At 40.5% G+C, this 21,790-nt stretch overlaps 1 protein-coding gene and 1 pseudogene across 5 annotated transcripts in view; both read left to right on the plus strand.

The window, feature by feature from the left end:
* The first annotated feature begins 3,968 nt into the window (after window positions 1-3,968).
* On the plus strand, window positions 3,969-21,262 carry LOC116564149 (annotated as a pseudogene). Its single transcript, XR_004274744.1, has 4 exons — window positions 3,969-4,041; window positions 16,480-16,604; window positions 19,508-19,626; window positions 20,204-21,262. The product of XR_004274744.1 is annotated as a Golgi apparatus membrane protein TVP23 homolog B-like (transcript).
* Window positions 16,399-21,790, plus strand: part of CUNH1orf141 (chromosome unknown C1orf141 homolog) — a 59,491-nt gene continuing 54,099 nt past the window's right edge. For 2 of the 4 annotated variants that reach the window (XM_032296647.1, XM_032296650.1), the window contains exon 1: window positions 16,611-16,767. The gene's annotated coding sequence lies outside the window, so the exon portion shown is untranslated. The other 2 variants (XM_032296646.1, XM_032296649.1) reach the window with 2 other exon arrangements.

Genomic DNA, 21,790 nt, shown 5'->3' on the forward strand with positions numbered 1-21,790 from the left:
AGACTAAAACAGGAAAAAGGGGGGAATAACATAAGCAAAATGTGATTAAGCGCCATGGAGAAGCAGAGAGGTCATGGAGGTTCAAGCTGAAGTGTGAAATAACTGCAACTAGGGACTCAAAAAAGCCCCTAGGTGTCACCCTCCGCTTCCTGACTTGTCTTCTTTCTCACTGCAAATCTGCTTTCCCCACGGGGTGGCCAACAAGGCTAGCAACTCCCAGTTCTCACATTTCAGACTTTCTGCCACAAGAAAGAGTGCCCAATGCTCCCCCCACCAAGTACAAAATGCTGAAAAGAGCTCCCAGGGGCCCAGTCAGCCTCTGGACTAACTGATGACAGGAAAGAGGATCTGACCGTGTAAGAAGAACCTGGTAAATCGTGTGGGAACCCTGTGATTGGTGGTGGGCTGGGGTGGGAGGTAGATCAGTTAGTTAATTAGCAGCACAATGTTCTCTAACGAAAGGCCCCAACTGGTGGTTTAACACAGCTGTCATTCATTTTCAAGCATTTGCCGGTTGGCTAGGGTGGCTCTGCCAGGCAGTGATGACTAGAGTGGCTGTATTCCACTGTAGTGGAATAGTGGGTTTTCCAGACCCAAGTCACACTCCTCCTGGGCCCATAAGCTAAGCAGAAAACACCAGAGCCTCTGAAGTTTAGGCTCAGAGTCATCCTAACACTGCTGTTCCCGCCTGACCAAGCCATTGGAAAAAGAAAGTCACATGACTGGACACTAAGTCAAAGGGGAAGAAATACCTTCTGCACACAGTGAAGCTACTGTCAGAGTGGGAGGCAGGGAAGTGCGTAGGGTGGCACCAATCATTTAATCTACCACATGGGGTTAATGTGAGAAACAGTTCTCAGAAGATAGGATGTTGGGTAAACAAGGCAATAGGTAACCACTATAGTATCATTACATTGGATAGAAACACAGCAAAACGAAGTAGCTAGTAGATTTTGTCAGTTCCAAAATGCTAGAGAGCAATACGAAGGGAACTCGTTAGCCACTACAATTTTTTTTTTTTTTTTTTTGAGACAGAGTCTACTCTGCTGCCAGCCTGCACTGCAGTGCCACGATCTTGGCTCACTGCAACCTCTGCCTCCTGGTTTCAAGCTGTTATCCTGCCTCAACCTCCCGAGTAGCTGGGATTACAGGCACCTGCCACCATGCCCGGTTAAGTTTTGTAGTTTTTAGTAGAGACGGGGTTTCACCATGTTGGCCAGGCTGGTCTCAAACTCCCAACCTCAGGTGATCCACCATGTTGGCCTCCCACAGTGTTGGGATTACAGGTGTGAGCCACCATGCCCAGCCCCTTACAATGTTTTGAGGACTCTACTAGTAATTTTACGTCTATCATCTCAAAGAAGCAATAAAGACGGTTATTCACTTGAAACAATACCATCTTTGCTCTTAAACTCTCTTAATTAGGTTTTAAAGAAAGTGTCTTTCCAGATGCCATTTAGTACCATTTTTTCTACTTGCTACTTCTTTTAACTTTTAATATTCATTCATTCATTTATTTTGTATAGACAGGGTCTGACTATTGTTGCCTAGGCTGATCTTGAACTCCCAGCCTCAAGTGATCCTCCTGCCTCCCAAAACACTGGGATTGCAAGCATGAGCCACCACACCCAGCCCCACTGCTGCTTCTTTTAAGAGTAGTTTGGCTGAGTGCAATGGCGCACACCTGTAATCTTAGCACTTTGGAAGGTCGGGGCAGGCAGATCGCTTGAGGTCAAGAGTTGGAGACCAACCTGGCTACCACGGTGAAATCTCATCTCTACTAAAACTACAAAAATTAGCCGGGTGGGCTGGGCATGGTGGCTCACGCCTGTAATCCAAGCACTTTGGAGGCCAAGGCGGGAGGATCACCTGAGGTTGGGAAGTTCAAGACCAGCCTGAGCAACATGGTGAAACCCTGTCTTTAAAAAGAAAAAAAAAGAAAAAAATTAGCTGGGTGTGGTGACAGGTGCCTGTAATCCCAGCTCCTTAGTAGGCGGAGGCAAGAGAATTGCTTGAACCTGGGAGGCGGAAGTTGCAGTGAACAAAGATGGTACCACTGCACTCCAGCCTGGGCGACAAGAGTGAGACTCCATCTCAAAAAAAAAAAAAAAGAGAGTGGTTCATGACTTACTTTCTAATCTTTTTATCGGTGAAACAAAGTCATCAGCATGGAACAAGGGGAAAGAGGAATATTTTGGAGCCAAGGACACTTGAGTTTAAAACCCTAGCTTGGCCATGTTGAATGACCAAAACAGAGAATTTTCTTCTCTGTAAAATGTGGGTAATAATATATACCAAATAGGGTTTAAAGATTAAATGAGAGTATGTCTACAAAATGTACATCCCAATATCTGGCACATAGCTATTGAATAAGTGTTCGTTTCTTGGTTATGGGAATAACAAATGAAATAAGGCAAAGTTGCTACATTGAGTTCAATGCTTTGCTCTCTTTTCATGACTAAAAATCTAATACCATTTCAGAATGGAAAAATTCCCAAATGAAATGGAGCACAAGTTTACAGAAAAAAATAAACGCAAAATGTTGAATGAAGTCTTTAGCACTATACTTAAGATCAAATCAAAATTCTATTGAAAAAAAAAAGCAGTTGTTCCTTTTGTCATTTCTCTCAGGAGAAGTTTCTGGCAATCTAACCATGAAAGTTTCCATTTCATGTTTCAGTAGTAGAGCTCGCGGGTAGTTTATTGCTAAGTTCTGTTAAAGTATCTTTTCTTTATTTTATTTTATTTTATTTTTATTTTTTTTAAAGACAGTGTTAGGCCGGGCGCGGTGGCTCACGCCTGTAATCCCAGCACTTTGGGAGGCCGAGGCAGGTGAATCACGAGGTCAAGAGATCAAGACCATCCTGGTCAACATGGTGAAACCCCGTCTCTGCTAAAACTACAAAAAATTAGCTGGGCATGGTGGTGCGTGCCTGTAATCCCAGCTTCTCAGGAGGCTGAGGCAGGAGAATTGCCTGAACCCAGGAGGCGGAGGTTGCGGTGAGCCAAGATCGCGCCATTGCACTCCAGCCTGGGTAACAAGAGCGAAACTCCGTCTCAAAAAATAAAAAAATAAAAAAATAAAGACAGTGTTTCACCATGTTGGTCAGGCTGGTCTTGAACTCCCAACCTCAGGTGATCCGCCCGCCTTGGCCTCCAAAGTGCTTGGATTACAGGCGTGAGCCACCACACCCAGCCTCTGTTAAAGTATCTTAAACACTGTAGCACTTAACAAATTTTTCACCATTCAGTTTCTAGGCATGACTTAATTTTTTTAACTCGGGAGAGATATTAACTTTATAGTCAGTAGCTAACCATTTTTCTGTCAGAATGTTTCTTCTGTTTGCCTCATTTTCCTCACATTATTGGGAAATCAAAGTGTGATATTTGTAAACATGTTGTAAAAAGGCAATTTATAGTTCAAATTAGGTTGTCAAATTACTACTTTCTCACTTGACAAAGTAAATCTCAGATGATACATTTAATCAATTGGTCTTCATTAGACATCTTTATATTTTATACATTTTCAACTTGGTTATTGATTATAAGAGCCTTGTATTTCACTGAAATTTCCTTCTTTTTTTTTTAGGCAGAGTCTCACTGTTTTTCACGCTGAAGTGCAGTGGCAAGATCTCAACTGACTGCAGGCTCCACCTCCCAGATTCAAGCGATTCTCCTGCCTCAGGCTCCTGAATAGCTGGGATTACAGGTACACGCTACCACACCTAGCTAATTTCTGTATTTTTAGTAGACAGGGTTTCACTATGTTGGCCAGGCTGGTTTCGAACTCCTGACCTCAAGCGATCCACGCACCTAGGCCACCCAAAGTGCTGGAATTACAGGTGTGAGCCACTGTGCCTGGCTGGAAAAAGTATTTTCGTCATTCTAATGTGCTTGTATTTGCAACAGTCCAAAGTTTTTTTAATTGTAACTGACAGAAATTCAACTCAAACTCACTAAATTAAAAAATGGGAACTAATGGAAGAAGAATGAGGCCTGTTATGGAACTGATGGAATTCCTGTGGGAGCAGGTAACTTCAGGTATGTCCAGGAGAGAAACTTCAAACTTGACACAACCAGGACTCTCTTGTTTGCACCATCCATCTCTCATCTGCTGAAGTCTTCTGGGCCTCATTGTCTCCTCTAGGTGTTTGTCCCATGGAAGCCCAGGATTACAACCTTCTCACTTAAGAAAGAGTCCCTTCAGGCCAGGCGTGGTGGCTCACGCCAGTAATCCAAGCACTTTGGAGGCCAAGGTGGGCGATCACCTGAGGACAGGAGTTCAAGACCAGCCTGACCAATATGGTGAAACCCCGTCTTAAAAAAAAAAAAAAAAAAAAAGAAAGAGTTCCTTCCTAAAATAAATAAATAAAAGGAGACAGGCCTAGCCTCCCAGTCTACATCTTTCTCTGTGCTGGATGCTTCTTGCCCTTAAACATTGGACTCCAAGTTCTTCAGCTTGGGGAGTTGGAATGGCTCTCCTTGTTTCTCAGCTTGCAGACTGCCTATTACGGGATCTTGTGTTTGTAGGAGGAACTGGGGCACAGAGGTTAAGTAACTCTGTTAAGGGATCAGTAACTGGAAGAGCCAGATTCAAACTCACACAGTCTAATTCAGGTCTATATTCTCAACCTTCAAGCTGACAGCCTTAAATTGCATAATGACAAGTAAGTATGGGCAAAAGCTGACTTAATTTCTTCAGCAAGCGTCAGGGAGCGCAGCAATCATTGGATAATTCCCTGTAAAGTTAATGGAAGACCTGGGACACATCTTAACTCGACAGAGCTTTCTGAGAAGCACACGGCAAGAAACAACATTCTTGTGTCCAATGACAGATTGTATTGAAATAGACAGAAGGGACCCATAAACAGGTGGCACTGTGAGCACAGGTCATGCCCTGGAGACTTGCTTATTAGGAGACTCTTAAAAAACATCCACACACACCAAACAGGCAACAAATAATCCTCAACAATCTACCTGTTCTGAAGGGTCTTCAAAGGCCTACAAAGCTACAAAGAAGATCTTAAGTTTGCTACAGTGCAAGTTACCATAAAAAGGCGGAGTCTAGTAAGAGTGCCTTAGACTTATTTCTCAAGAATTTCAGCAAATTTTGCCCCATGTAGGGAAGTCCTTCCCTAGAGCAACATTTGCAACTGCTCTTAAATTCAGTGTTTACTCCTCGTGTATATAAAAATACATTGTTTTCATATTAAAATTTTCACCAGAGATTTGGGCAATTCTGAAGTACTTTTAGGAAGTATGTCTGAATTCAAAACTTCGTTTTTTTTTTTTTTTTAAGTTCTGGGGATATGTGGTGGCGATGATTGAATATCAATGTGAATGTATTTAATGCCACTGAACTGTACACAGATAATGGTTAAAATGGCAAATTTTGGCACATATATTTTACGAATTAAAAAACCCAGTTTTTACAATGAAAAAAAAATCTCAGAGAAGGACTCTGAATATTCTGTCTTGGGGTCTGTACTCACCCTTTTGAATAATTCCTTTCCCTAGAGAGATGAAGTTCTATGACTGTCCAGAACAAGATCATGTGCCTATCCCTGTGGACTGGGGTGGAGTGATGTACTATAATCAGCATCCAAGCACAACTACATAGAAAGGGGGAAAAGCAGTTTCCTGAAGGAGAAGAGTAGCTGCTGGCAGATAAAGGTGAAGTTGGGGGAGGTATTCTGCATTGATAAATGTCTCCAGTCTTAGATTTACTTGTCTGGACATGTTGAACACCTTGCTTTCAGTCTTCCCTGGACATGTCTGAAGATCTGGTAGGATTCCTATCTTTGGATCTGATTACATGAAATACTTTGGAGTTTACTTGCAAAAACTTCAATCCAAGGGAAGAGAATGCCATGACACAGAAGCATGCCTTAAAGATAATGGACCAGGATAAAAGGCGTAAGGGTTATTCTATCCATCTGTCTTATCACTCATATTATTTATTGGGCCAGATTCAGGCCTGAGTCCTAGAGTGTCTGTCTGTCTGCCTATCATTCATTATTTGTTGGACCAGATTCAGGCCTGAGTCCTACAGTGAAGGGGGTTCAATAAAAATGTGAGAAAATAGAAAAGGCTGTTTCACAGTGATCTCTGTGAGACACTAAAGGGCAAGAGGTCAGCAGCATTCATGACAACAGTTTCTGTGGTAACCTGACACCACACCCCAGTGTAAATATCTGCACCCTCAACATCAGGTACCAGCAGCATCAGCATAGACATTGAAGGCACTGTGATGGCGGCAAAGACTTTGCAAGTCCACAAAATTATCACTTTTGACATTACATGCACACGAGACATGATCACATGAAGCCACAGTAGGAGAGAAATGGACTGGGCTCAGCTGAGCAGCTCTTTTGGCCTGCACAATGTTGACTGGGGCTGCAGTCATCTGTTACTCAAATGATCTGGAATATTCAAGATGGCTCATTCAAATGCCTGGCAGTTGATGCTGGCGGGCATTGGGAACTCAGCTAAGGCTGTTGACCGGAGTGCCTGTTTTTCTCCGCATGGCTTCTCTGTGCCTTGGGCTACTCACAGCATGTTGGTTGGTTTCCAAAAGCAAGTATCCCAAAAGCAGAGAAATTGGAAGCTGCAGATATGTGAAGCCCAACCTTAGAAACTACACAATGTGACTTCTGCCACATTCCATTGATTGAAACCAATCACAGAGCTAGCCCAGATTCAATATGGGAATGGTTTCCACAAGAATATGCAAATATTGATTGGGAGGCATGGTTCATTAGGGCCCATTTTGTAAACCAGCCACCACGGCCGGAGAATGAGTTTTGTGACTATTTTAATGATCCCGTTTTCCCCGTAGACTATCTAGGAAGCACATTATAGTTAAAATGTTATTCACTCAGCCATGTATTCTTGAATTCATTCAACAAGTATTTAATTATCTAACATATGCCAAACACTCTGCACAATAGTGAAGATGTTAAAGTGAGTATGACATGGTCCCTGAAATGAACACAGACATGAGAACAAACAGCAACAATGCAACGGCATGAGGACCAGAAAAGAGGTGGGAAGGGGGCATGGGAGCACAGAAAGCAGGCCTCTTTTGAGAATTAAATTAGCTAATTTACACAAAATACTTAGCGTTAAGTTCAGACTTAGTGTTAAGTATTTATCCTAAATACTAAGTATTTACCCTACCATACTAGGATACAGTAGGCATTCAATATTTTATATTACTATTCATATATATTTATTTTTTTGAGACAGAGTTTTGCTCTTGTTGCCCAGGCTGGAGTGCAGTGGTACAATCTGGGCTCACTGCAACCTCTGCCTCCTGGGTTCAAGTGATTCTCTTGCCTCAGCCTCTCCAGTAGCTGAGATTACAGATGCTGGCCACCGAGCCTGGCTGATTTTTTGTATTTTTAGTAGAGATGGGGTTTCACCATGTTGGCCAGGCTGGTCTTGAACTCCTGACCTTAGGTGATCTCTCTGCCTTGGACTCCCAAAGTGCTGGGATTATATTCATATTTAATGTAATAATTAAATATAATAATATAATGTAAAATTCAATATTTTATTCTCAACGACTAGGTGAAGAGTGAAAAACGGGGATGAGATGGAACAAGTTTGGGAAGGAATATAAATTAACATGTTGACCTGTTGAATCTGCAGTGCCTGCGGGACCCCCCAGTGGAGATGTTTGGTAGCAATCACAAAATGAAACTGGAGCTTCAAAGATAGATAAGAGTGAGAAATATTAATCTAGGAATTATCAGTAAGTAGGTGATAATTTAAATTTTGGATATGGGTGAGATTATGTCGGGAAGGAGAATAGGTGTGGGAAAATACAAATCTGAAGGCAGAACCCTGGAGAATACCAGCATTTAAGACGCAAGAAGAAAAAAAGAGCCCACATAGTTACAACCAAATCAGTGGGAGGAAATCAAAGGAATTACAGGACAACTTTGACAGAGTATCAGACATTCTAGAATTAATGAAAATTTATCAATATTTAATTTCAAATTAGTTCAAAGATAACAATGGTATTTGATATTAACTTTCCATTAAATTTCTTTCATAGTGTTTTAAAATAAATCATTATAAGTAGCTTAAGAAGACATGTGGTCATAATACAAAAAATGAATACAGAACAATGGCTATAGGTATCAGCATTAATGATCCTTTTTGTCAACATTCGAATTAGGAAAACAACTCTTACAAAAAAAATTTTTTTTTTTAAAAAGATCTTCCTGTTTCTGTAAGGAATGCCAATATAAAAGAGAAAAATTAGGCCCCAGTAGCAGCAAAAAGTAAAGAGATATACAAAGTAAGAAAGCGGTTTAAGCATTAATTCAAGAGCTTCATTGCTCTGTAGTAAAGATTTCATGAATCTAGAATAGGTATCAAGATGGGCAGGAGTTGAAGGAGAAGCCAAGTGTTGAGAGAAAGAACCATTCTGAAAACCCACAACATAGTAACAGTAGCTTCACTGTCAACTGAAAAAGAACACATTTGGGAAAAGTTGTTTTGCAGCTGTTATCAATATGTGTCATCATTTCAAGTCATTATTATTTTTTATTTTATTTATTTGTTGTTTAGTTTCAAGCACCTAAACTTTGGTATGCTGCCATCAAGTGGTAGGAGGGTCTATGAAAGTAAGAGAAGATATTTTCTCTGCATTTTGCTCTTTTTGAAACTATGAAACTGCTTTTCATTCTACTCAAGCTACACACGCTTACAAACACAAACACACATTTACTTATTATTGATCCCTGTGGCATATTCTGCTGATCTCCTGCCTAGATTCCCTCAGTCCCTTCTCCCAGTTGCCTACAGCTTCATAGAAAAATTTTTTCCATGCAATGATATCTTACTTCAAGCCCCTGTGTCTCTCCACCTGAGGACAGTTTCTGGTGTCAGGAGTGTGCTCAGTCTACTTGTAAGGCAGGCTGGAAGTGCCAGAGATACAATGTCCATTAAACAATCATCAATTCATGATAGATGGGATTTGGTGAATAAAAATACTTCAGCCTCCTCATCCATTGAAGGAGCAGTTCTGCACTGTGTTCTGTGTCAATTCCATCAACTCTTAGATGCTACTCAGAGAAATTGAGCCCCGGTTTCCCACAGCAGTAACCCACTGATTAATGCATTGACATTCATCTTTGCTTGCTTCCCTTCATCACACTTTCTGGGATCACCTTCCAGATAAACTCCTCATACCAAAAATCCTTGTTTTTGCTTGGTCTGCTTTTGAGAGAGCCAAAAATAAGACAATAGTACCCTTTGTAATGATATTTATATATTCATGATCAATTCACCTTTAATTTTACTTTTAAAGCAAAAATCCTCCCCAGCACTATATTCTTAAAAGCCATGCTACTCATTTTCAAACAGTCTAAAGATTGCTTTTCTCTTACCCACTTGTAAAATATGCCTTGAGTCACACAAAGGATATCTGTCCTAAGATTTCCATGGTAAGCACATGCATAGCCTTTGATTTTGTTATGCTGTAAGAGGAAGTGAAAAGTTCCTGGGCTTCGAAATGAAAAAAAAAATTAACCTCTCACTATCTAAGAAAGTTGACGTTATTTAATCTCTCTGAGAATCAGTGGTCTCATTTACGAAATGGGCATAGTTATACCTACCTCTTAAACTTATGGAGAAGATTAGGTAAGGTTATACCCTGAATATAATGCATATGCCTTCAACTATGTCATTGAACATCAAAGATATAATTAATCCTCATTTGTAAGTATTCTTTCTTAAAGTGACTGTATTCAACATACAGTCTTTTTTATTATGGTGTTTGTTCTTAGCGATTTGTAAAATTTTAAGATACTCTTTGTTTATACACATTTCCAAGTTTACCCTATTTTATATTTTTAATGACTTTTTTGGCATACAGAAATTTTAAATATTTATGAATTCAGATCTAACAATCTTTTACTTTAAATATTTTGCTTTTGCATGTATAGTAAGTAAAGCGTTGCAAGATGCTTAGTCTATTTTCTGTTGCTTGTAGGAGAATATAAGAAAATGTGGAATTTATAAAGAAAAGGAATTATTTCTCACAGTTATAAAAACTGAGAAGTGCAAGGTTGAGGGGCCACATCTGGTGAGGACCTTTTTGCTGTTGGGAGGTCTCTGCAGGGTCCCACGGTGGCACAGGGGATCACATGGTGAGGGGGCTAAGCTTGCTTAGGTTTCTCTTCCTTTTCTTATAAAACCACCAACCCCACTCCCATGATAATCCATTAATCTGTTAACCCATAATCCATTAATCCATTCATAAGGGCTCTGCCTTTATGATCCAAGAACTACTTTTTTTTTTTTTTTTTTTTTTTGAGACGGAGTTTCGCTCATGTTACCCAGGCTGGAGTGCAATGGCGCGATCTCGGCTCACCGCAACCTCCTCCTCCTGGGTTCAGGCAATTCTCCTGCCTCACTCAGCCTCCTGAGTAGCTGGGATTATAGGCATGCGCCACCATGCCCAGCTAATTTTTTGTATTTTTAGTAGAGACGGGGTTTCACCATGTTGACCAGGATGGTCTCGATCTCTTGACCTTGTGATCCACCTGCCTCGGCCTCCCAAAGTGCTGGGATTACAGGCTTGAGCCACCGCGCCCGGCCCCAAGAACTTCTTAAAGGCCCCACCAAGCTGGGTGCAGTGGGTCTTGCCTGTAGGGCAGCTACTGGGGAGGCTGAGGTGGGAGGATCTCTTGAGCCCAGTTGTTTGAGACTAGCCTGGGTAACATAGCAAGACTGTATCTCTATTTTAAAATAAAATAAAATAAATTAAGGCCCCACCTCTCAATACTGCCACATTGGGGATTAAAGTTCAACATGAGTTTTGGAGGGGACAGATATTCAAACTGTAGCAGATACTATACAAGTGAGTATGTTTACAGTTGTGGTCTTTAAAAACATAAACAAATAATTATTATGTTGTGGCCTTTAATGGAAGGAAAAGACTTATGGGGAAAACGTCTAGGACTAAATAAGTCAAATTTTTGTGAATATGGTTTTCTTAGAACTTATAATCAAGTTCAGGTAGCAGTTTTTGAGCTATGCTGTATGGACTGTGGTGACAGAGTGCTGAAGGCATAGAAACATAAGGAGCATTTCATGTGCCTGCTTTTTGCTAGGCACTGTGCCTGGCATTTCAGGTTGGTAAATCATTTACTTCTCAGACCAGCCCTCTGAGATAATAAATCTTTCCATTTTACAGTTTCCATTCATTTGACCAATATTTGCTGAGCACATTATCCTTTTCTAGGCTTCTATAGATAGTAGAAAAATAAATCAGATGTTTATACACAGAGAACTTACTGAATCATGTTACCTGAAGAGGTCTAGAAGTAGCTCTAGCTCAGTGATAGCTGGACCCTTGGCTCAAATGATACTGCCCAGCCCCACCTCTCAGTTCACTTCCGCTGGACTGACTCCACTCTCAGGATCTTCATAGTGGCTCCCATAGCATAAGTCTCAAATTGTCATAACAAGCAGACTACAAGAGAAACTCTTCTCCCCTACAGGCTCAAAGCCTGTAATCAAATTTTCTGGCCCCTAACTGGCCTCCCATTAGTCATCTGCCTCTCCCTGAGCCAGTCACTGTGGTCAGGGTGTTGTGATCTATTGGCCTAACATAGATAACTTTCTCCATCCTTAGAGCCAGGGGGCTGCAGAAGTTCTGAAGTCCCTGTGCTGAGAGAACAGTATGAAAAGAACAGGTAGAAAAAGCCCAAAACTTAGTAAAAATTCCCATTAAGTTACAAGGTAGTCACTTTGTGTTCCATGGATTGGCTGAGATAAAGCTGGAAAGACAATTGGAACTCAGTTCAACACAGACTGGGCTCAGGTGGTAGAAGTCCTATATTCTATGCTGCATGGCTTTGACTGAATTCTGAAGGGAATGTTAAGCCTAGGAAGGAAAGAAAAAGAGAAAAACAAAAAACAAAAAACAAGAAAGAATCCCAGGGCACAATGATATTTAGAGCAGTCAGAGGAATAGGAATCCATAAAGGAGGGTATTCAGGAAATTATCAGTAAGGCAGGAAGAAAAGTAGGAGAGTTATGTAATTGAAGCCAAAGGATGGGAATGTTTCAAAGAGCCAGAAGCAAAATGTGTCCAATTCAGAACAGATGTCAAGTAATAAAGGACCTGAAAGATGTCCCTTGGATTCACAAATAAAAGAGACAAGGAATTTAAGTGACCAAGGAGCATATTATCTAGAGCAAGAGAGGTAATGGTCAAGCGGGATAACAGGTAGTGATCAGAGAAGACCTGTTAAAGCTTAATATTTCAGAGTTAGAGGATAATGAAGTAAAGATAGCTTTGATCTGGAAAGATAATGAGTTTTGAGGCAAAGCTATTGGCTTAATGGATTTAATATGAAAAGGAGCATTGATTCCATTCCACTGGGATCAAAAAAGAAAAAATAAATAAATAAAATAAAAAAAGAAGAAAAGAAAAAAAGAAATAAAAAAAAATAATAATAAAAGAGAAAGAAAAGAAAAGGAATGTTGAGAAAGTCCCCAAATCTGTAAAAGTGAGAAGTGCCTGGGAATTTGTTAGTAAATATGTATGGAGAGATAGTTGTCATGAACCTCAGAAGAGGCAGCTTTTCCTAAGGAAGAAGGAACATAAAGGTGTAAAAGGAATATTAGGAACAATGAAGAACACTGACATTTCTCCCAGGCTTCATGGTTTGTGTAGGGCAAGGGGGAAAAATGCTCTCTTTTCTCCAGAGAGGACAGAAGGCAGGGATGGGGAATCACAGGCTTTTCGCCATTTGGGGACCATTAAGTAAAACTTTTGATATTTTCTAAACCTTGTAGGTGTGTAATAAATAATTTATAGGAAAGAATCTCTTGTTCAAAGAAAAGAAAGTCTGACCTTTGCCTTTGCTTTCTGAGACATCATCTGTGGGCCCTAGGAATGTTATGCCTGTTAGGAAGATCTTTGTTTGCCTGGAGACCTTGAGTCATATGGGATAGTGTAACAGTGTGATTTAGGATAGGGAGGTGGCCACACCTGCATAGTCTTAGGGTGGGGACTGGCCACTCCAGAAAGATCAACAATGTGACTTAAGGCAAGGGCTTTGGGTCATGTGGTATCAGTCAACTTGGAGGTAGAGATTAATGATGTGGGCAATCGACCAATTATGCCTGTGTGATGAAGCCCCGCTACAAATTCTGAACACTTGGGTGAGCTTCCCCGGGTGGCAAATCTTTGTGTGTGCATTGTCATTCAACAACACTGAGGGACTAACCTGTCCTGACTCCACAGGAAGAGGACAATAAAACCTCCACAGTTGGTATTTACGGACTGATTCTGCCCTATGAACTTTCCTTGGCTAGTTGTAATCTGTATCCTTTCCTTGTAATAAACTATAACCCTAAATACAATAGCTTTCAGTGATGTCTGTGAAACTGAGGGTTCTACTCAAGGTTTTGATGCCCCTGAACTTGGTGTCAGAAGTAAGGGCAGTTTTAGGGAATGAGCCTTCTAACTTTGTAGCTGGTCTACTTCAAAGAAAGTGGGAAAAAATCTGCAGATTTTACTTTCTTTGCTTTCTTATAGAATACAGTTTATGTTTTAAGAAATCTGTGTACTTTTAAAATAAAACATTCATTAGGCTCTTTAACTCAGTGTTTATCTATAATAGGTTCATGAACTCATTCAGTAAATACTGAATTTAACTGAGAGCAATGAAAGTAGTTAGGAAAAAATCCACTTGAATTCTTTTTTGTGTACATTTACCAAACATTCACTATTAAAGGGAAAATACTTTGTTTTATATTAATAATTGTACTTACTAATTACATGATGTTGAGAAAACCACATAATTTCTTTGAGTTTCAGTGAGGTCTTTTCTAAAATTAAAGGTAATACCCTTTCCATAGATACTAATTCTAATTAAGGTTTAAGAATAAACTCAGCAGAATATATGTCAGAGTGTACCTCCATTATGACTCATAAAAATGCTACATGGCATGTGTGTGCATCCAAAGTAAAGGACGAAATCAGAAATATTTTAAAATTGTAGCCTAGTACCTGGCATGCAGAACATGTTTCATAAATATTAACTGAGATAATGATAATCTAAGAATTTCATAAGATTCATGCTTTATAAATTTTTTTGACTGAAGATTAATGAGTAGCTAACATTTCTGAACCCAATTATTTTCTTAAGAAGCTAATTTTGGCCGGGCGCGGTGGCTCAAGCCTGTAATCCCAGCACTGTGGGAGGCCGAGGCGGGTGGATCACGAGGTCAAGAGATCGAGACCATCCTGGTCAACATGGTGAAACCCCGTCTCTACTAAAAATACAAAAAATTAGCTGGGCATGGTGGCGCGTGCCTGTAATCCCAGCTACTCAGGAGGCTGAGGCAGGAGAATTGCCTGAACCCAGGAGGCGGAGGTTGCGGTGAGCCGAGATCGCGCCATTGCACTCCAGCCTGGGTAACAAGAGTGAAACTCTGTCTCAAAAAAAAAAAAAAAAAAAAAGAAGCTAATTTTCTCCTCTGTGCAAATTTATGAGCTGAAGGTATTATAACAATCTTAGACAAATCACCACTATCAACTAGATTCTAGTTATCAATTCCATACAAATCATTGTTCTTGAATGTATATAGCTTTAAAAAATATGATAGAATCAAACTACCTTGGCCAGCCACAGTGGCTACTCACGTCTGTAATCCCAGCACTTTGGGAGGGCAAGGCAGGAGGATCATGTAAGCTTAGGAGTTCAAGACCAGCCTGGGCAACACAGTGAGACCCCTGCCTCTACAAAAAATAAAAATAAGAAAATTAGCTGGGCATACTGGCATGCACCTGTAGTCCTAACTACTTGGGAGGCTGAGGTAGGAGGATTGCTTGAGCCCAGGAGGTCGAGGCTACAGTAAGCTATGATCATGCCACTGTGCTCCAGTCTGGTCAACAAAGTAAGACTTTGTCTTAAAAAAAAAAAAAAAAAAAAGAAAAGAAAAGAATCAACTACCTTATACTTTTAATTATTGTATTTTAAATATTTGAAATAAATTGATTCCAGTGTTTATAAGCATTGACTATTAATATCAATTTCTTTATTTCTTTCTTTATTTCTTTTTAAATTTTTTTTAATAGAGATAGGGTTTCACTATCTTGGCCAAGCTGGTCTTGAACTCCTGACCTCGTGATCCGCCCATCTTGGCCTCCCAAAGTGCTGTGATTACAGTCGTAAGCCACCGCCCCGGCCTCATGAATATCAATTTCTAGCCAAATTTTGATTACTACGTAAGTATACTTTTTTTGTTGTTGTTGTTGCAGTTTTTCCATTGCCACTAGTATGGACTTGTTTTTGGTTTGTTTGTTTGTTTTTTGTTTTTGAGACAGTCTCGCTCTGTCACGCAGGCTGCAGTGCAGTGGCACGAACTCGGCTCACTGGAACCTCCGCCTCCCAGGTTCAAGTGATTCTTCTGCCTCAGCCTCCTGAGTAAGCTTGGGATTACAAGTGCATGCCACCACACCTGGCTAATTTTTGTATTTTTAGAAGAGATGGGGTTTCACCATATTGGTCAGGCTGGTCTTGAACTCCTTTTTTTCTTTCTTTCTTTCTTTTTTTTTTTTCTTCTTCTTTTTTTTTTCTTTTTTTCTGTTTTCTATTTTTTTTTTTTTAATTTTTTATTTGTCTTTTTGAACTCCTAATCTCAAGTGATCTGCCCACCTCGGCCTCCTGAAGTGCTGGGATTACAGGGTGAGCCACCATGCCCAGCCATGGATTTGTGATAATTAATGCTGTTTTTTTTTTCTCTCTTCTTTTCACAGATTTTGAAATGCTGGTTTTTAAAGCTTTTTTTGCCCCATTTTGATGCATCAGATAAGGTACATTCTTAGAATGATGACCAACTCCCGACTTAAAATTTAACCAATGTTGTGAAATTCCCCACCATTTGTAATTAAATGCAAGTTGTTTTCAAGTTTAGATTATGTCTCTAAAAATGAATGACTCCCATAGCCTTAGGGCATTTTCTGTTCACAGAAGTGAGCAACAAGGACAACCGGTTCCACAGGATACAGTAAATACAGCAGAATGTATGTCAGAGTGCACCTCCATTATGACTCATAAAAATGCTCTGCTCTACAGCTTGTGTAATACAGGAGTTATTTTACTAACCACATGGGAGGTTTCTTGGCCTTGGAAATAAGAAATTTTTTAAATATCATAAGCCATGAAAGCAATATTCTATCAAATATTCAAATATAAACTGTTGACTTCCATTCAGACCCGCAAACTGCATGGGGGACTTTGTAAGCTTCTTTTTGAAATTCGATGTTTCCAGGAAAGCACACAAGAAGAAAGAAAGGAGGTACAAGAAGGGGAAACAAAATCTCCTTCCACTCTTTCAGCATAACCTGTTTTAATATCCGTAAGCATCTGGGGAGTCACCGGGGCTTTCAGTGACAAAAGTCTGTGGTGGAAGCCCCTCTGAGAAGAGAACTCTGCTCTTTAGGCCTTTCAGAGGTGGGCAGAGCTCGGGAACCGGTTTCTACGGACAGAGGACGCGTTGCTAAGGGACGGAAGGGTGGGGGCGGGGCGAGTAACCCGCGGAGCCAGAGAGGGAGGAAAGGAGATGAGGTTTGTTTCTGGGGGCGGGAACGTTGGAAACACTGAAAATCAAAATTTGTAGGGGGGTGGGAGGCGAAATAGAAAAAACATCGTTTTACATAAACGGCCTTTCTGTTCCTGGAGTCAGTGGGACGTTCTCCAGCCGGGCCTGGACTGGGAGAGTGTGAGTGAGGTCAGGCGAGTGTGGGACCTGGCGGGAGGCGGGTCCCGGGGCTCTTCCCAATTCGCATTAATATTTAATTTGGAAGAACCCTTTGCGTCTTCTAAACTAAATATTAATGAGCTTCCTCAATGTTGACCTTAATTTTGTTTTCCCACGAAACGACCAAAGGCATAGAGCTTTAGAGTAGGGCTCCGTGTGTTTCCAGCTGGGATGGAGGCTCCTGGGGGAAGGTGACCTGGGGGCGGAGAGAGAGGTGCGAGGGGCGCTGGGGGCTGCTTAACTGATACATTTCCAAATGATGACACCCAACTTTCTGGAATGGGTGGTGGGAGCCGATCACTCCTGTGGTAATTGTGCTGCGATTTTCAGCTGGCTAATCAATTTTTCCAGTAAGTATCTGATTAGTCGCCCACAGTAACACTCCTCAATATACGTGCATCATCGTTTTAGAATTCCTTGATAGCTTTTCTTAGAAACTTCCCTTCCAGGCTGCGCGCAGTGGCTCACTTCTGTAATCCCAGCACTTTGGGAGGCCGATGCGGGCGAACACTTGAGGTCAGGAGTTCGAGACCAGCCTGGCCAAAATGGTGAAACCCAGTCTCTACTAAAAATACAAAAATTAGTTGGGCATGGTGGCGGGCGCCTGCAGTCACAGCTACTGAGGACGCTGAGGCAAGAGAATAGCTTGAACCAGGGAGGTGGAGGCTGCAGTGAGCTGAGGTCACACCACTGCACTCCAGCTTGGGTGACAGAGTTAGACCCTGTCTCAAAAATAAAAATAAAAATAAATAAATAAGAAAATGCACAACGTGTAGCTAAGCACATGGGTCTAGTTTTTAATTGAGTTCTCTCAGTGCCAGGGCTGTACTAGTTTGCTGGGACTGCCGTGACAAAACATCAGAGACCGAGTGGCTAAACAATAGAAATTTATTTTCTCACAGTTCTAGAGACTAAAAGTTAGAATTGAAGGTGTGGGCAGGGTTGTTTTCTTCAGAGGCCTCTCTCCTTGGCCTGGGGTGGTAGCTGCCTTCTCACTGATTGTACACAAGGTCTTTCCTCGGTGTATCCTGGTGTCCCAATCTCCTCTTCTTATATGACACCAGTCATGGAGGGGCCTACCCTAAGAACCCCATTTTAACTTGAGTCTTTAAAGGCCATATATACAAATACGGTCACATTCTGAGATCCTGGGGCCTAGGACTTCAACATATGAATCTGGAGGCAACAAAATTCAGCCTATAATATAGGCCATTTATCAACATTTTAGATTTAAAAGAAAAAAAAGATTCCCCTAAGTTGGTACTTGGAATGTGAGATGGAGCTACTCGGCCAGTCATCTCATTATTGAATAAACATGAATCATTTAACAGATGAAGTGAGTGCTTACTGTGGTCTCAATAGTGGACTGTGTCACATAAAAATGTAAGAAGTGGCCTTGTCCTCAAGGAGTAAGCATTTGAACTAATAAAGCCAAATAATGGAAGTGAATTTTAATTTAGCCTCAATTTTCTAGGTAATTTCTCAGGTCTTTAGTTTGTGACTTTAGAGATTCTTAGTTTTCCTGAGTTGTTTAGAACTTGCTCAAGAAGCCTTCTCAGCTGAACCTCTTATATTGATGACACTGGGTTTTGCTGTTGTTGTTTTTGTTTATTTTTAATCCCAAAGGTGTTGTTAAAATAAAATTGCTGTCTTAAAATATTCAGGACATTTTTATTTCAGGTACAACTTAGTCTCTGATATGCTATTAATATTGACCTGTAATTTTTGTTGTGAATAAGCCTTTGCAGTGAGGCCCGTAGATGATTTACTGTGAGAGTAATTGGGAATTCATTCTGCCCCAATTGGCATGGCCTCTATTTCATTGTGGTCTTTAAAAACAAACACGAAAACAAACAACAACAAAAAACATCACTACTGAGCTAGAAATTAAGAACATAAATCCAAGTTTCCTTTCAAAACAATTTTACCAAGTTTAGGTTTGCAAGAGCCCCATTTTATAACAATTGACTCAACTTTTTATTTCATCTTCCAGTACATCATTATGAAGTGACATCATTTATTACAGATAAACTAGGTTTACTTTTTTTAAAAAGTTTATTCAGAGACATCTCCAAATTAAATTGTAATTTTCAAATTACAATTAGATTTAAAATGCTTTGCCTGAGGCTGAGATTCAGAGGTGGGTAAGTCAATTCTGCTTTAAACGAGCTTTCAACCTAGTGAGGAAGAGATTTTTGTCAAAGAGTAAACATCTTTTTTTTTTTTTTTTTTTTGAGATGGAGTCTCGCTCTGTTACCCAGGCTGGAGTGTAGTAGCACAATCTCGGCTCACTGCAATGTCCGCCACCTGGGATCAAGTTATTCTCCTGCCTCAGCCTCCAAAGTAACTGGGATTACAGGTGTGTGCCACCATGCCCAACTAATTTCTTTTTTTTTTTGTATTTTTAGTAGAGACAGGGTTTCACCATGTTGGCCAGGCTGCTCTGAAACTCCTGACCTCAAATGATCCGCCCACCTCAGCCTCCCAAAGTGCTGGTATTACAGGTGCGAGCCACTGCACCCAGCGAGTAAACCTCTTAAAACCTGATATGGTGGTTCTTGCCTGTAATCCCAGCTACTCAGGAGGCTGGGGCTGGAGGGTTGCTTGAGGCCAGGAGCACACAAATAAAAGACTGTCATCAAGACAAGGAGTGGGAGGATGCCAAGTAAAGTTTCATAGAAGAGTAGTCTTTATATTATATTTGATAAAGAGTAGGCTTTTGATATTGCAGAAGGATAGTAATGATGACACTGAAGATGTTTCACTGTTTGATGTGGAAGAGGAGACGACTAACAGACCAAGAAAATAGAAAATCAGACATCCAGTAGTGTTGATATTCACTTAGGGTGGCTGGCAAAGTGTTGAAGATATATTAGGGAAAGTTACAGATTAGTCTCAAACTTTTTGGAAGGCCAAAAGGTTTTATTGGGACAGGCCGAAGGCGGCAGGTCCATTAAATTAGGGAGAAAATAGGAAGGAGGCTCTCCCAGTTAAGTCTGTTTACCCCACATCCCTTTGTCTCTACTCTTAACTGTTTACTCATGTAAACTTTGTGTTGGATGGTCCTCTCAGTGGGAGATCAGAGGGGAGTTACCTGTTAATAGTGTTTACTCTGGGCCAGGAACCTAAAGCTTTTTGTCATTCCTATAACCACTTTTTTAACCATATCAATTAACCACAAGTGTGTTAACTTAGTACCTCTATTGTAAAATCTTGACGGAATTAATGTGTGGATGGACAGAGGGTCTTGGTTGATTGGTTGCATTTCACCCTCAGAAAGCAGCCAATGGCCATCCCTAGCCCACTTGTTTCACTGTAATGGTGTAAGACTGCCTTCATTCATCCGTCATTGAGTCAGGATCTGCAGGCCAGACATCCACAGGTGGTGGTTGACATCTCACAGTAGCATCGTTTTTCCACTTTTCTTTCGAGTCAGTGCAATCGTTACCTATCTTCTCTGTGAGTTGCTCAGCAGCAGCTTTATTATCTGTATGGTGACAATTATCTTGTTGTCATGTTACTTTTTGGCAGTGAAGAATGTCACAGGTAGACTAATGATTGGCCTACCTTGCTGGAATCACACTGATGAAGATGGAAGCCATTGGGTGTTTGAATCTAGAAAGGAATACTTTCAAGAGAATAAAACTGTGTCCGAGGCTGAATCAAGAATCTTTTGGTTGGGACTTACTGCCTGTCCAGTGCTGTGGGTGATATTTGCCTTTAGTGCCCTCTTCTTCAGAGTAAAGTGGTTAGTGGTGGTTATCATGGGTGTGGTGCTACAAGGTGCCAACCTGTATGGTTATATCAGATGTAAGGTAGGCAGCAGAAAGAATTTGACCAGCATGGCTACTTCATATCTTGGAAAGCAGTTTTTAAGACAAAACACTGGAGGTGGTCAGACTTCCTGAATAGAGAAAGCTTACGTGCTTTGTTACATTGGGGAACAACTGAAGAGATTCTTGACTCTGAACCTTTTAGAGCTTGGTCCATGTTGCCACAAGGAGTGTTGGCTTTGTTTTTCCACTTAAAAACTTTATTTATAAAAAGGGAATGTAGTTTTCATATTAGGTTTTTATTTCCTTTCCAGCAGTTGGGGCTAGGAAGTATATGTTGGCACTAGAAACATTGTCAAGATTTGTTCAGTGGCGTGGGTATGCACATGTTCCGTAGGTATGCACAACACAGCCATGTAATATCAATATATACCAAGTTAATGAAAGTGTTCATTTACATAGCTAATGGAGACCTTTGCATTTTGATCCAAAGAACGTAGGAGGATGTTCTTAGTCTGTCTCAAAGCTCTGTGTGTTTACATATTATTTCTGTAGATTATTTTCTGAAGTAAGTTTTGCTTCCATGGTAAGAGTGAGCACTTTGGCTTATGTATAAGTTGGAAATAATTGTTAGTTTTTAATATGTACCTCATGGGGAAATTTCTTAGACATATGCAAGCAAATGAAAATAATTAGGGTGAGTGGTAACTATTTTCTAAAATTTTATCTTTATTTGTAAGAAGACATTTACTTAAGGCCCAGTTAATATAAATGGAATCATCATAGTTTATTTAAGGAATACACAGAGATTGCTGCTGTTCTATTTATTTTACAGAAAGAATAGCTAGATTGAAAGCTCTTCAGTGGAACTTGAGCTAATCAATCTATCTTTTACCACTAAAAGAGCATTATTTTCATGTCATAATAGGAATAATCATTTACATACTTGGCATAATAAATGTCTAAAAGATTTTATTTTCTGAATCTATGTTTTTTCTTGCTATACTAGGGATATTGTAAACTATGTATTTGTATTAATGGTATTTCTTTTTTTTTTTTTTTTTTTTTGAGACGGAGTTTGACTCTTGTTTCTCTGGCTGGAGTACAATGGCGTGATCTCGGCTCACCACAACCTCCGCCTCCTGGGTTCAGGCAATTCTCCTGCCTCAGCCTCCTGAGTAGCTGGGATTAGTGGCACGCTCCTGTATTCCCAGCTAATT

This window comes from Sapajus apella, unplaced genomic scaffold, assembly GCF_009761245.1.
Source record: "Sapajus apella isolate SASKATOON/1434 unplaced genomic scaffold, GSC_monkey_1.0 scaffold36, whole genome shotgun sequence".
Classification (NCBI taxonomy): domain Eukaryota; kingdom Metazoa; phylum Chordata; class Mammalia; order Primates; family Cebidae; genus Sapajus; species Sapajus apella.